The sequence below is a fragment of the Etheostoma cragini genome, chromosome 12 (genome assembly GCF_013103735.1).
Source record: "Etheostoma cragini isolate CJK2018 chromosome 12, CSU_Ecrag_1.0, whole genome shotgun sequence".
Taxonomy (NCBI): Eukaryota; Metazoa; Chordata; class Actinopteri; order Perciformes; family Percidae; genus Etheostoma; species Etheostoma cragini.
In genome coordinates, this window is record NC_048418.1 from 7,893,015 (window position 1) to 7,905,845 (window position 12,831).

A 12,831-nucleotide genomic window follows, 5' to 3' on the forward strand; every position below is an offset into this window, starting at 1 on the left:
TCAGTGAAGCAGGAACAAAAATAGAGGCCACAGCAAGCTGACACATACAAGAATGGTCAATGGCTCCGTAAACCACAAACACAGACATCCTGTGGTTGCACCTACATGCAGTGTCTGGTATCCCTCTGTAAACAGGAAAGCACTTGGTGAAATTACGGACAACAGATTGGACTTTTTCCCCTGAGCACATAACCTACTAGCAAAAATATTTGATTCACTTAAATAGTCCAATTCACTTGTGTCTGTCTCTTCAATAACACTGTGCAAAAGGCATAGACTGGTGGACAGTCGCTATTCGCCATGTGAGAAATAAGTTAACCTACACCATGTGAATTAGTCTATGTGATTTCTTTTCATGAACCCCCCCCCCCCAAAAAAACAAAAAGATCATTTATTCAGGAAAGTTTCACTAAGAGAAATAAGCTTCTAATTGGCAGGAAAGCCCTAATCACATACACTGAGCAGCTCCACTGGAGCAGTTGGGGTCCAGGGGCCTTGCTCAAGGGCACCTTAGTGGTGGCAATGATGGAGTCGGCAAGGCTGCAATTTCACTCCCCCCACCCATATTATCATGGCGGTCCGGGGATTGAACAGACAACACAACAACACAAGCTTGCTTCTCTAAGCTTGAGGCCACCGCTGCCCCCTTTAGACCCCTGCCACCATATTGGCAGGTGAACATTTAATACCATTCACCCTTTTCCCATTGAACACACAACAGTCCCTGCCCCCTTTGAGCTCCAACAAATAACTCCTCTTCACAGCCAACGTGCGTCTTTATTTCCACACACAATTGAGTCATGATGGGATTACCCATTGTGTGTACAGCTGCAGTCAAAGGATTAGGAATGACTATGGATGACTACGGATGATGGCTGAGAAAACCCTGTTCTAACCAACTGCACAAAACCAGGCACTGCCTCTACAAATGCACGCTTAGAAAGCCACCACAAGACCTGCATTCATACCTAAAGCAGACCCGCAAACTCCTAGAGTATAGTGAAAAAGATGAGACATAAAACCCAGGAAGTGTGGTCTGGTGGAATTTAGGGATTTGGAACAAGAACACACTTTATTAATCCCCAAGGGTAAATTACATTATACACACATGCCCAAGACCTATACATGCACCAAGAGAGATGTCAGAGTGAAGGTCATTAAAGATAACCTGAGCAGTTGGGGAATCGGTGCCTTGCTCAAGGGCCCTGGAGGCGAATTGGCACCACTACAGATGACAGTCCACACTCCGTACGGGGAGTTGAACCAACGACCCTCCGGTTCCCAGGCAAAGTCCATCTGCTTTATCCATTAAATTGCAGATAAAGGCTTTTAAACCAAATACTAAATAACCAAAAAGGTTTCAGGAGTAATTTGACCTGGAATTGGGGAGAATTATTGAACTATTGGTCGGGGGTTTCTCTAAAATACGTTTTCCTCATTACTTTACACATTTAACATAAAAATCCAACATTATTATAGCATTGAAGACATGACAGAAAATACAGAAAAACATGTGTCCACTATATGTACACAATTGCGTAATGTAACGGAGTTGAGAAACGTTAGCTAATGCTAGCTAGTTTCATGAACACTGCATATCAGGAAGGTGGTTTTAACCAGTCAGGCAGTGGCTACTGTGCCGGGTATCAACAGATTGTAAAAGTACAGATGGAAATGTTTATCGGATTCTGTGAAAGATATGTGCTTTAAAGATATCAGAGAACAAAGGCTGAGAAGAGACAAACATTTCTGAACGTGGTTGTAATATGTTCAAGATATACCTAAATATCTGATCAGCATCTGAGTTTTGTAGCACAACAAATTTCCTCATCAAAACTTGTCACCCTTCTTTTGTTCATACCTTTGTGACAACAATCGCATATTTGTGACAGCATGTCCCTGTATGCCAGCACTGTAGGCGAGCAATGTCAGAAGTGACTTGTGATGACTGGGTTTGCAAGACACACCATTATTACGACTATCACACCTCAGGCAAGTATATGTGTGTGTGTATGTGTATGTGTATGTGTATGTATATATATATATGTGTGTGTGTGTGTGTGTGTGTGTGTGTATAGAGTAATAACAGGGTACACCTCATGCTCACTTGCGCCTTGTAAGACAGAGCTGCACATCTCTGACAGATAGGCCTCATTTGAGTGAAGCAGTGCAGCTGGCGTCATGGGAACAATGACTAGCAATGCGGTTATTACACCTCACTACAAACTGGTAATTTAGTGTAATTCTAGTCTGTGTCACAACAGCGACAATGTGCATTTCAAGGCACGCTGTCATTTTTTTTTTGTAGAGGCTGCGAGTTAGTGGATCCACAGCTGATGAGACACTATTCTTTTGGGCGATGTGCTCGTAAAACACCCCGACCCCTGCGGGCTTGAGTCACACTGAGAAGCAGAGATGTCAGAGTTGGTGGGTGATCAGCAGGGACAGTGTCCAGCCGTCCCATGCCAGCACAAAACTGTCATTGGTGTGTTTGTGTGTGTGTGTGTGTGTGTGTCTACATCCTCTCTGAAGACTTGAGGGAGACACAGTGAGTCACAACATAGATGGGAAGGGGAGTGTGGGAGAGGGAGAAATGGATTGAGAGTCACTCATCATCACACGTGTGCCCACATCATCCCCCTCCCTCATTACAGCCCACACCATCCACAGAAACTAAGAGCATGCCCACTCCGAGCTTATTCACACGCTCACGCACACATTTGAAATAAGTAGCTTCTACATCAGTGTGTCAGAGGAGCTTATCCATAATGGGCAAAGCAGGCTGTAGCATTGAAGCAAGCACTTATTCAGAGTAGCTATCCTGTATAATACAGTGCTCACAATTAGAGTAGACTATCAGAGAAAGTGGTTAAAAGCTTGTGCAAATTATTATGTTTCAGTGTCCACAAAGCGAGTCCTGCTTTCCCGCACAGATCACAGCATGCAATATTCTACAATCTGGATTTTACAAGTTGAATAGGAAATGCATATTTTCTGTCAGGTCAGTCAGTTATTTGCCCATGCATGAGGTGTTATGAGCAGACTAATGTAGTATTGATGCCTAAACAGTATTAAGCCTTTGTTGCAGAGGTAAAATAGTCAGTTTTTTCAAACATCTAACCTGCCGGCAGTATAGCAGCAGAGTGATGCAATTTATCCTCCACACAGATAGAAAGGCTTTGGCGTGCAATTACAAATTAGTCGAGAAATTAATTTCAACCCAGTGAACTGACACAGAAACGCACTGAACTGCTAATCTGGGAGCAGGAGGGCTAAAAATCCTGTGGAATTTAAAGTTTAATGGATTAATGATGTCAAGGCTCTCAAGTGGATAGGACTGTAGCATAAAGTAACTCTGGAGGAATTAAATTGCTTATGGTGTATGTCAGAAAGCAAGCCTAAGGAATCTGCTAGTACAGTAGCTGCTCCAATGTGGAGTAACCCACTTCTAGGCAGTTTTAGCTACCCATGATGCATCAGAGCTATTGTCGTTAGTCTTTTGTTTCACTTTGCTGGCTTTTCCTTCCCACATGGTCTGTGAATTCACCAACTTGTACTAGTCTGTGAAAAAGGTTTTTCTCAATGTTCGACATGACATTTTTCTTTTTTAAAGCCAACCCAGGGACACAGTATCATGCAAGGGCACATACAAAATTTCTGAACACCCAGTCAGCGTGCAGTGATTAGTCATATCCAAAGAGTCGAAATACAAAATAAGTCATAGGCCTATTTCTGATTGGCCCACACACAAAAAGATTAACAGCATTTTAATGAACTTGGACCCAAAGGCAAAAGACAGAATTAATCATTTTGGCAGGAGGAAGTTTATTAGACAGCTTATTGTATTCTTCTTCAAGCACAGTGTAAACTGTGTAAACACATGTAAACTTTAGCATAAATGTCTCCTTATGCAAACTGCCATAGAAGACCCAATTCTTGTTGAAAAAACAGTACTTGGTACTTGGTCTTACAGACTGAAGGTCTCTGTGGGAGCCGGCATATGACCACATAGAATTAGTAATTGATTATAGGAGAAATAAGATGATAACTGAGGCAGTGAAAAATGAGCATAGTGATTTCCATTTTTACGGATGAAATAAACTTCTCACATCTCACACATGCACAAACCTTGTAGTGTACTCTTGATGGTGACCAGTTCTGTTTTAAATCTGATGTTACAATAATTCCATTTATAAGCACATAAAACACACTGAATGTCAGATTGTTTCAAGCTAATAACAGAAAAGGTAGGTACGTTTTGCACATGTAACGTTTATACATTACATCTGTCAATAGACAGATGTCAATAGGAAGAAGTGAGTACTGTAAGTGTGAATAGACATACATTTGCCCTTCTTGGCACTTTTGTATTATTAAAACATTGAGTTGGACATATAGTAGCTTTCAGTTTCCTATACGTACTTAGAAGTTGATGTTAACACTTTTGCTCGTAGGAAACTCCAATATGACATTATTACCATTAGGCATTATTAATGCCAGCATAATTAAGCAAATTTAAAAAATAAATTGTTGATGAAAAAACTAGGTGTGTAATATAGCCTATGCTTGCATTTATTTGATTTCATGTTTTTTGTGTACCATCTTAAGTCATTGTTTATGTACTGCCTACTCTTGTATTTAGCTTCCAGTTACAATTAGAACCCCTTTGAGACACCCATTACAAATCGAGAATGCAGCAGCATTTTATTAAAAAGCATGGCAGGGCAAGTCTATAATTAATTAATTAATTAATTAATTAATATGTCTATCTTTTGTCTCTCTAATTTGTATTGGAACCTTTTATCTCTTCACAACTTTTATGATTTTGCTCTTGGGTCATTTTGACTGTGAGCTACTGAGTACCTGAATTTCCCCAAAGGGATGATCCATCCATCCATCCATCCATGTCTATAAAGGCACAGGGGCGGGCCACCTTATTGTAGGCGCTGGAGGTTAAGCCCAAGTTCTGCCTCCCATTCACAGATTTGGGGTTGTAGATGCCCTTGAGCAGAGCCACGGGGCACCTCATCAGAGGAGTCTGCAACATCGAAAGAGAAATCAACTGCTGTGGCAATCATATTCAATACAGGCTTGATGTCTTGCCATTTGCATTGCCACAAAAAAATAAAATAAAAAGGCTTGTTCCAAACGGTCACCTACGCACCCTCTGTCCCTGATCTGGTTGGTTGTAAAATCAGATCCTGTGTAAAGGGTGTAAAAAATATGGTTAAATTAACACATTACATCTTTTGATACAACCTTACTGATTAATAGGACTGGAGCCAGATAATTTACAAAGATTCATCATCAGTGTAAAGCAGGGGTCGGGAACGTATGGTTTGCGGGCCAGGTGTGGCTCTTTTGAGAATTTCAATTGGCTTGCGGAAAAATATAATATATTCTTACTTTTTAATCCATCCATTCATTTTCCACTGCTCATGTCCTGTTCAGGGCTGCAGTTGGCTGCAGGAGCAATTGTCTATTATAATTGGATGATATTAGCCTACGTTGGCCATTGCTGGGTAAACAGGTAAACGCCCCCTTTTGAATCAGTCTGCTCAGTCATTAACTCAAAGCTAACCCTTTGCAAAGAAGATGGCAAAAAGAAAAAAGTTTCTTAGTCTGATATTCTTTTAAAATCACATTGTTGACTAGATTCCTATGACCAGTTTTTGGGTCTGATGTTCATTTAAATCACATTGTTGACTGTATTCCTCTGAATTTTTTTTTTTTTTTTTGTAGTTTATATTTCTGCTACCGGGCTTTTTCTTGTAACCTTGTTTTAATGTCACAACTCTACGAATCGCATGTAATTCCTTTTAGTCAAAGTCTCTAGAAATGCTTATGGAAAGTATGCATAAAAGGGCTCAAAATGTCTGCGAGAGAACCCTCCCACACTTGCCAATTTGACAGTGCACTTAGCAGAAATGTGCCTTATAGTCTAAGACATTTTTTGTATTAAGTTATGAGAGTCTCAGTTTTTATTTAGCTAAATATTAGCTAAATTAGCTTGTTCCTTTGTAAACAATGTAAAAATGCTCTAATTCAGATACTGAGAGGTTAGACACAGGGGGGTACCAATCCCTATCCCCTGTATCTGACCTCCCAGTATCTAATTCAGCACCTACCACGGCCACTCTTCTCCCCTGACCTCCTGACCCTTCCTCACCCAGTTTGACCCGGTCAGCCCTCCTATAGTCGCCTCACAACTCAAAACCCATCTTCATGCCAACAATCAATTCAAACCCCTTCAATCTGGTTTTTGCCCCCTCCACAGCACTGAAACCGCTCCAAAAAGTCCTCAATGACCTCCTCACCTCTGCTGACACCAGTTCCCTCACCATCCTTATCCTCCTCAACCTGAATGCAGTCTTTGATACTATGAGCCATTACATTCTGCTTACCACACTCAAAGACCCTGGTATCGAAGGTAATGAACTCAGCTGGCTCCGCTCATACCTCTTCACTTCATCTCTTTCCATAACCACACCTCTGCCAAAGCCATAGTCACTCAAGGCGTTCCCCAAGGCTCCGTACTCGGCCCCCTCCTCTTCATCATCTACATCCTTCCCCTTAGTAGATACTTGGAATGACTGCATGCAGACTCATTGTCAAGTTATAATATGCAGAGTTCAGCCATTTAGTTAATGTTTATGTTAATGTTAACCTGGATGCAACAACTTCCTGAAACAACAGCGTTGAAACAGAATTCCTCTTCAAAGGCTCCAAATCCACACTCCGCAGGATCAATAACCCCAGTCTCACCTTCGACGGCACCATTGTCAACCCCGCAGCTGAAACACTCAGTCACGCCTTCATCTCCTCCCGACTGGACTAGTGCAACTCACTTGTCCTTGGCATCAGCTCTACCAACATCAAACAACTCTAACTACCTCCCCTGTAAAGCAACTTTGAGCCTTTGTAAAGGGCTATATAAATTACATTTATTATTATTAATAATGCAGTTATTCATTTTCCTTAGAGGTAAAAACTAATTAGAGCAACTCCATGTTGCTAGTTATGTCAGCTATAGCAATAACTTTACTGATTTAGTTGGAAGAAAATAACCCACCCTGTATTTATAAAATGACCAAAAAGGACAGACATATCAGCTAAACACAACCTTGCTCGGGGCAACACATATACAGTCGACCTGGTCCTTCTAATTCCTGTTGCGTACTTTTCTCACCTGGCAAGTGTCTCCCCAGGGTAGGTGACAGAGGTCATGCTGCCGAGAATGGTGGGCCTGATGTGAAAGCAGAAGCCCCGGGGACAAACTATGACAACGAACACCATCATCATCACCACATCTTCATCTGTGGGACCTCCATTGTATGTAACCATGGCGACAAACTGAAGGAGCAGGGGCCTCTGGCCCTCGAGGTTGGTGCAGCGCAGTGGCCTGCAAACTGCCGCTGTACACCGCTATGTAAGGATTTTATAAGACAGCGTCCGTCATATCAAACACCTACATATGTTGTAGGTGTGTTTCACCTTTCACTCACAACACTCATTGCTTGCCATGTGTAGAATTAATCATCATGCAATTGCTGCCATTAAAGTCAATGCTTGATATTCCACCAGCCGTGCCATGGCGCACCCCAGAAGAGTGTGTGAAGCTGCTCTCCGCTACGCGCCAGGTCTATTTTCACGCAAGCCGTTTGGACACCCGGGCAGGAAGTAAAACAGAGACTATCCAATCAATTCACCAAAAGAAACCGCCCAATATTGTCTCCTCTACACCACGGACAACGAGATAACAATTAAAAACATGATTTAAAAAAACTGAAAAGAAATGGAGTTAAATTACAGAAGTACTTGGAGTGGAAAGTAGATTAATAGACTAGTTAATAAAACACATTTATTCTGTAAAGTGCTTGTGTAGTCAATAAAATCTGGGAGTCGGGTAGCAAGATGCTCGGATTCTGGGGCTCCCCCGGCGTGACACGGCGTGTAGCAGAGGGCGGAAAAAAACAGCGGAGAAGCCTGAACGCAGCACAGACGCACGCAATGGAGAATTTGAGTAAGAATGTGATTACATTATATTTATTACACACACAAGCTTTTGTGTAGTAGGCCCCACATTTTTACTGTGTAGTTCTAATATTGGAGTCATGAGTGGAACACAGTGAATACAGACACACCACTTATACAATATCAGAAACCGCACACAGTTTCTCTTTGCTCGTTTTCCTGCCGTGACACGTCATTGCATGCCATTTTTTTTTATGCTTTCCCCCCCCCCCCCAGGCACATTACCTAATATTGCAATGTTTGTGCCAAGCACCATAAATCACAATCACAAAAGATAGCTATATGAGAGACTCATATTAATTTAAATACTAATTAGCACATTACAGAGACACTTGAGTTATGATTTGTATTCCTGGTGAATTAGGTTTGCCTAGCAACTATGATAATAGAGTTGATTCAGTTGCAACAGAGAATAATGATTTGAGCTTCAATGAAATGGCATTTAGTGCAGGGCTTTTTTATGTTGTTTCGTATGGTGGTTCCATTATTATGAATTCTCTGATATCTGTTTATCTGTATACTCACTTTTCAATCTTTCCTGATCAACTTCGAATCAGCTGCTAGATGGCTTAAAAAAAGTAGCACATCCCGGACCAGTCTGTCCACTGAACGCATATCAACATCTCAGTGACACAGCAACCAAGTCGACAACCAGGGGCCTGTTGCACAAAATCAGGATAAGGGATTATGCCAGGATATTAAAGTTATCCTGGATGAATTTAGCTTCAACTTGGTTGCGCCAAATGCGCTTTTTCACAATCTGTATTCTACTTTCGTGCAACAGGCCCCAGATATCAAAGTAACAGAGCCTTACTGGGATCGGTAGCTAATGTCATTGTGGACTTTTAATGTAACCTACACTTGTTACAGAAAAAAATAACCACATTAATACTGCCCAACATCGCCTGTAACTCTCAATGTAATCACTCCCTTAGTCAATGTAGCCAATTATATCAAATTTTGCCAAATTGATCTACTAGCTACATCACTAACCATGTGTTGTCATTAAGCTGCATTTATGTGTCTGTTTTCTAACAACTTTGTAATGATGAAATAGGGACTTTAATAACAGAGACAGAAAAGAAATGTGAAGCTGCATTCAACACACTGTTTTTGCACCAAAATGCATATCTATGCAAAAGGTGTTATGATTGTTTTGTTTTTTTATTTAGCTGGCTTAATGCTGACATGGTCTGAATTGTTGCTAGGAAATATATCTTTATTTCATGATAACTTTGCCATTAGCTACCATTTTTGTGTCCTCACATGTTAAGTAGCGCATTATCTTTTTGTTACCTAGGAGTCGAGGATTAATTCATGAATGACATGAGCTATTGACATTAATATTCAATTCCATGTACCGTATGTTAAATAATTAGTGATTAACATTGACACTGAATGGGTGTTAAATGTTGCAGTCAGGATGTGGTGATTGAGATCATTTGTGAGTAAGCCAATGTACAAAAATGACTAACAACAACAACAACAAGAACAACAATGTGAGATATGGTTTGAAAAGTCTTGAAGTCAGAGGCACACACCGAGTAAGGTCACCTTTGGCATCTGGGTTGTGACTCATTCATCAGCAGGGGAAAGGTTAGGCTACACGCTTCTGTGAAAGTGCATGTCATGCATGATCATTCTTTTCTCTAGGCTGAATGGTGCGCATTCTATCCTGTATTTAGTCAACAAGTCACATCTCATCTCTGTGTTTGAGTGTGTCTCAGATGTGTCTCATCCTTGTGGGCTTCGCATGAGAACACAGTGTGACCCAGTGAATGTGGACTCAATATTGTATGTTTGTGTCTGCTCTATACCATATGATTATTTCCCCCCACACATCTCAAGGTTGGGGTGTCAGAGGAGCCATGAGCATGGGAAACACCTCAAGTTTTCTGAGTGTCACATCAGGCAGCAGCAAATCTCAGATGACAGAGAGGCACAGATGAAATGAGTCCATGAAACATTAAGCAGAAGCTTCCCTGGAGGAGACTGTTATTCATATACATACATCTTCAACCAAAGGCTTATCCAATGTGGCATGTCTGCTACAGCTTTTTGAATGTCTACTTCAGCCCTACACACCACCTTAATCAAAAGTGCATGGGAATGGGACTTCTGCGACAGTGGGCTTACTGAGGGTAAGGGATGGCCGAATTGATTCCAAGTGGCTGCCAACATCTTATCGGCCTCTTGCTAAGCACCCTGCTAAACTGCCCTGTCAGGATGCCATTGTAGCTCAACCATGAAGAAGATTTAACTGCACCCAAATCACAGCTAGAAGTGGGTTTATTGTATTGTCTAACACTGGAAGGAAGTGAAGGGGGTATTGGGTTGTAGGAAATATAATTAGCGGGGTCATTTATAGGAAAAAGAAGGAAATGAGCAATAACACTCATGAAGACAGAAGGGAGGGATGGGAGAATCTATGACAGAAGATAGTAAATACGCATTTAATGCCACGGTCTCAAATGGTATCCGCAGAACATCAAAGAACCTCCTCTACTCCCCTCTTATAGAAAATCTAAGAAAGCAAAGCATTCAGAGGATTATTCTTGCATCGCATACGCTCACACTGGCGGGATCCTCCACTCCTCACTAACAGACCCCCCTCCCACACAGAGAGGAGGAGGAGAGCTAAATAGGAGCATAAGAGCATTGGGAATAATATAGATTAAAACAAAAAGGTAGGAGTCGATCCATAAAAGACATTTGGAGAAAAAGTGAAGTAATGAGGAAACTAGATAAATGTAGGAAAGTGAGGGTTAGAGTGTTTGCCATTTAAAAAAGGACAGATGAGGAATCAGGCTCAAGGAGAACTGGCTTTTGAAAGACACACACATACGCACGCATGCACGCACACACGCTAAAAACAGAAAAGGTAGGTACGTTTGGCAGATGTAATGTGTATCCATTACATCTGTCAATAGACAGATGTCAATAGAAAGAAGTGAGTACTGAAAGTGTGAATAGATGTACATTTGCCCAGGGAGGTGCAAACTCAGGCAAAGATGTGTTGGTGCCAGTTGAAATTGACTTCAGAAAAACAAATTGCACTTATCCTGGGGCTTTATGAATCTAATGTTAAATCATAAATGTACAGAGACTATAGGAAACAGCAAGACCGAAGACAATGACAGTATGAACTGGAGTTCCTGGTGAGCTGTGAGATCAATCACACTGGGGCTAATGAACACAGACTGACGAAACGGTCCAGCAGTCGAACTCAAAAGCAAACAAGATGCAAAATGTTGCTTCGCTTTCTGATGGAACACACAGTAGGCCAATAAAAAGGTCCCTTTAGAGAAAAAGAAGACATTACATAACTGTTTAAGGGTTAAGTTGTATTTGTCATTAAATTAAACTGACGTGTGTGTGTGTAAAATTGGTGGAATGTCCCTTAAATGAGTATTTAGAGTGTTAGAAAAAGCATTCTGACTAGAGTAGGGACTTCATTGTCTAAGAGTGAGCTAGCTAACAGAAAGTATAGAGCAGACACCTGTATACAGATCCAACTGCACACTGAGAATATTCAGTCCATAACAGACCTCGGATGAAGTGCCCGGGAAAAGAGGATTGCAGCTCTGCATTTACAGATTATCTTTGGAACGAGGCCAAGCAAAGAGAAACCTAGGACTTCTGTTAACAAAATGAAGGGGGAAAAAAAGAGCATCAGGCACGCTTAACTGAAAGGCTACTGCATCCCAACCAGGTCAGATAAATAAAGAGGTTTTAACCTAATTTCTCACAGCCACCAATGCTCTGGCCGTGCCTGACCGCAGCGAGCAAGAGACACTGTGTATAAAAGTAATGGAATTAATCCAGTTTTTTTACTTGAAATACACAGCTGGAGCCATATGATAAATGCTTGTAGTTGAGGCTGCACATGAAAAGAGGCTCTCTACAAACACATGTTCAGCCAGTGTCCTGTTTTCCATGAAACACTTAAAATGTGCACTACAAAACACTGAGCACATTTGGTCTGATTATTTTTTGTTTGAGTCTAACAAGTACATTTTAACAAAAGAACACAAATATGATAAGGACAGCAGTGGCTCCATGGTGGCAAAGACAAAAACCAAATGAATATGCATGGCAGAGAGCAGTATTAGCCCTTAAACTAATTTATTTCCACCCCGAGTCTAATGACTCATCACATGGAAAATGATGGTAATGGTTTGATCAAAAACCATACCATGCAGGTTTATCCAAAGATTACACTGCCTCCTGCTGGACAAAGCAACACTAAGAGAGGTTATAGTAGTTCAGTTTTACCTGCAGAGCAGGGTGAAATGATTGCATACATTCTATATTTTTACCAAAACTGCTGTGTCATGAATACATAGTCACAATGATGCAAACAGTGTGTGTGAGTGTTTTGCCCCAGCTCTATTTCAATAATGTGTACACTTATTCCTATACCATATGACTCTCCCTCAAACTAGAATTGAATGTCTTTATTGTCATTATACACAAGTGCAGTACCTGTGCAATGACACTGAAGCAAACCCTTTACACTGTCGACACAAAATATAAAAATTTAAATATATAATGTATCAGATCGTAACCAATCTAGACCTAATCATGCTTCAGATTACTGAACAATGCAGCAACTTGAGGCGAGCATTTAGAATTTCAAAGCCATTGCATGTCATATTCTGGACGTAAAAGCAGAATTTACTTGTAATTATTTTCTTTTAACAACATTTTGCTGTTGCCTTACATTTTTCTGCTACGTACTGGAAATTACGACCGTGACTAAACCTTCTAAAAAACACGTTATACTTCTAAACAAGC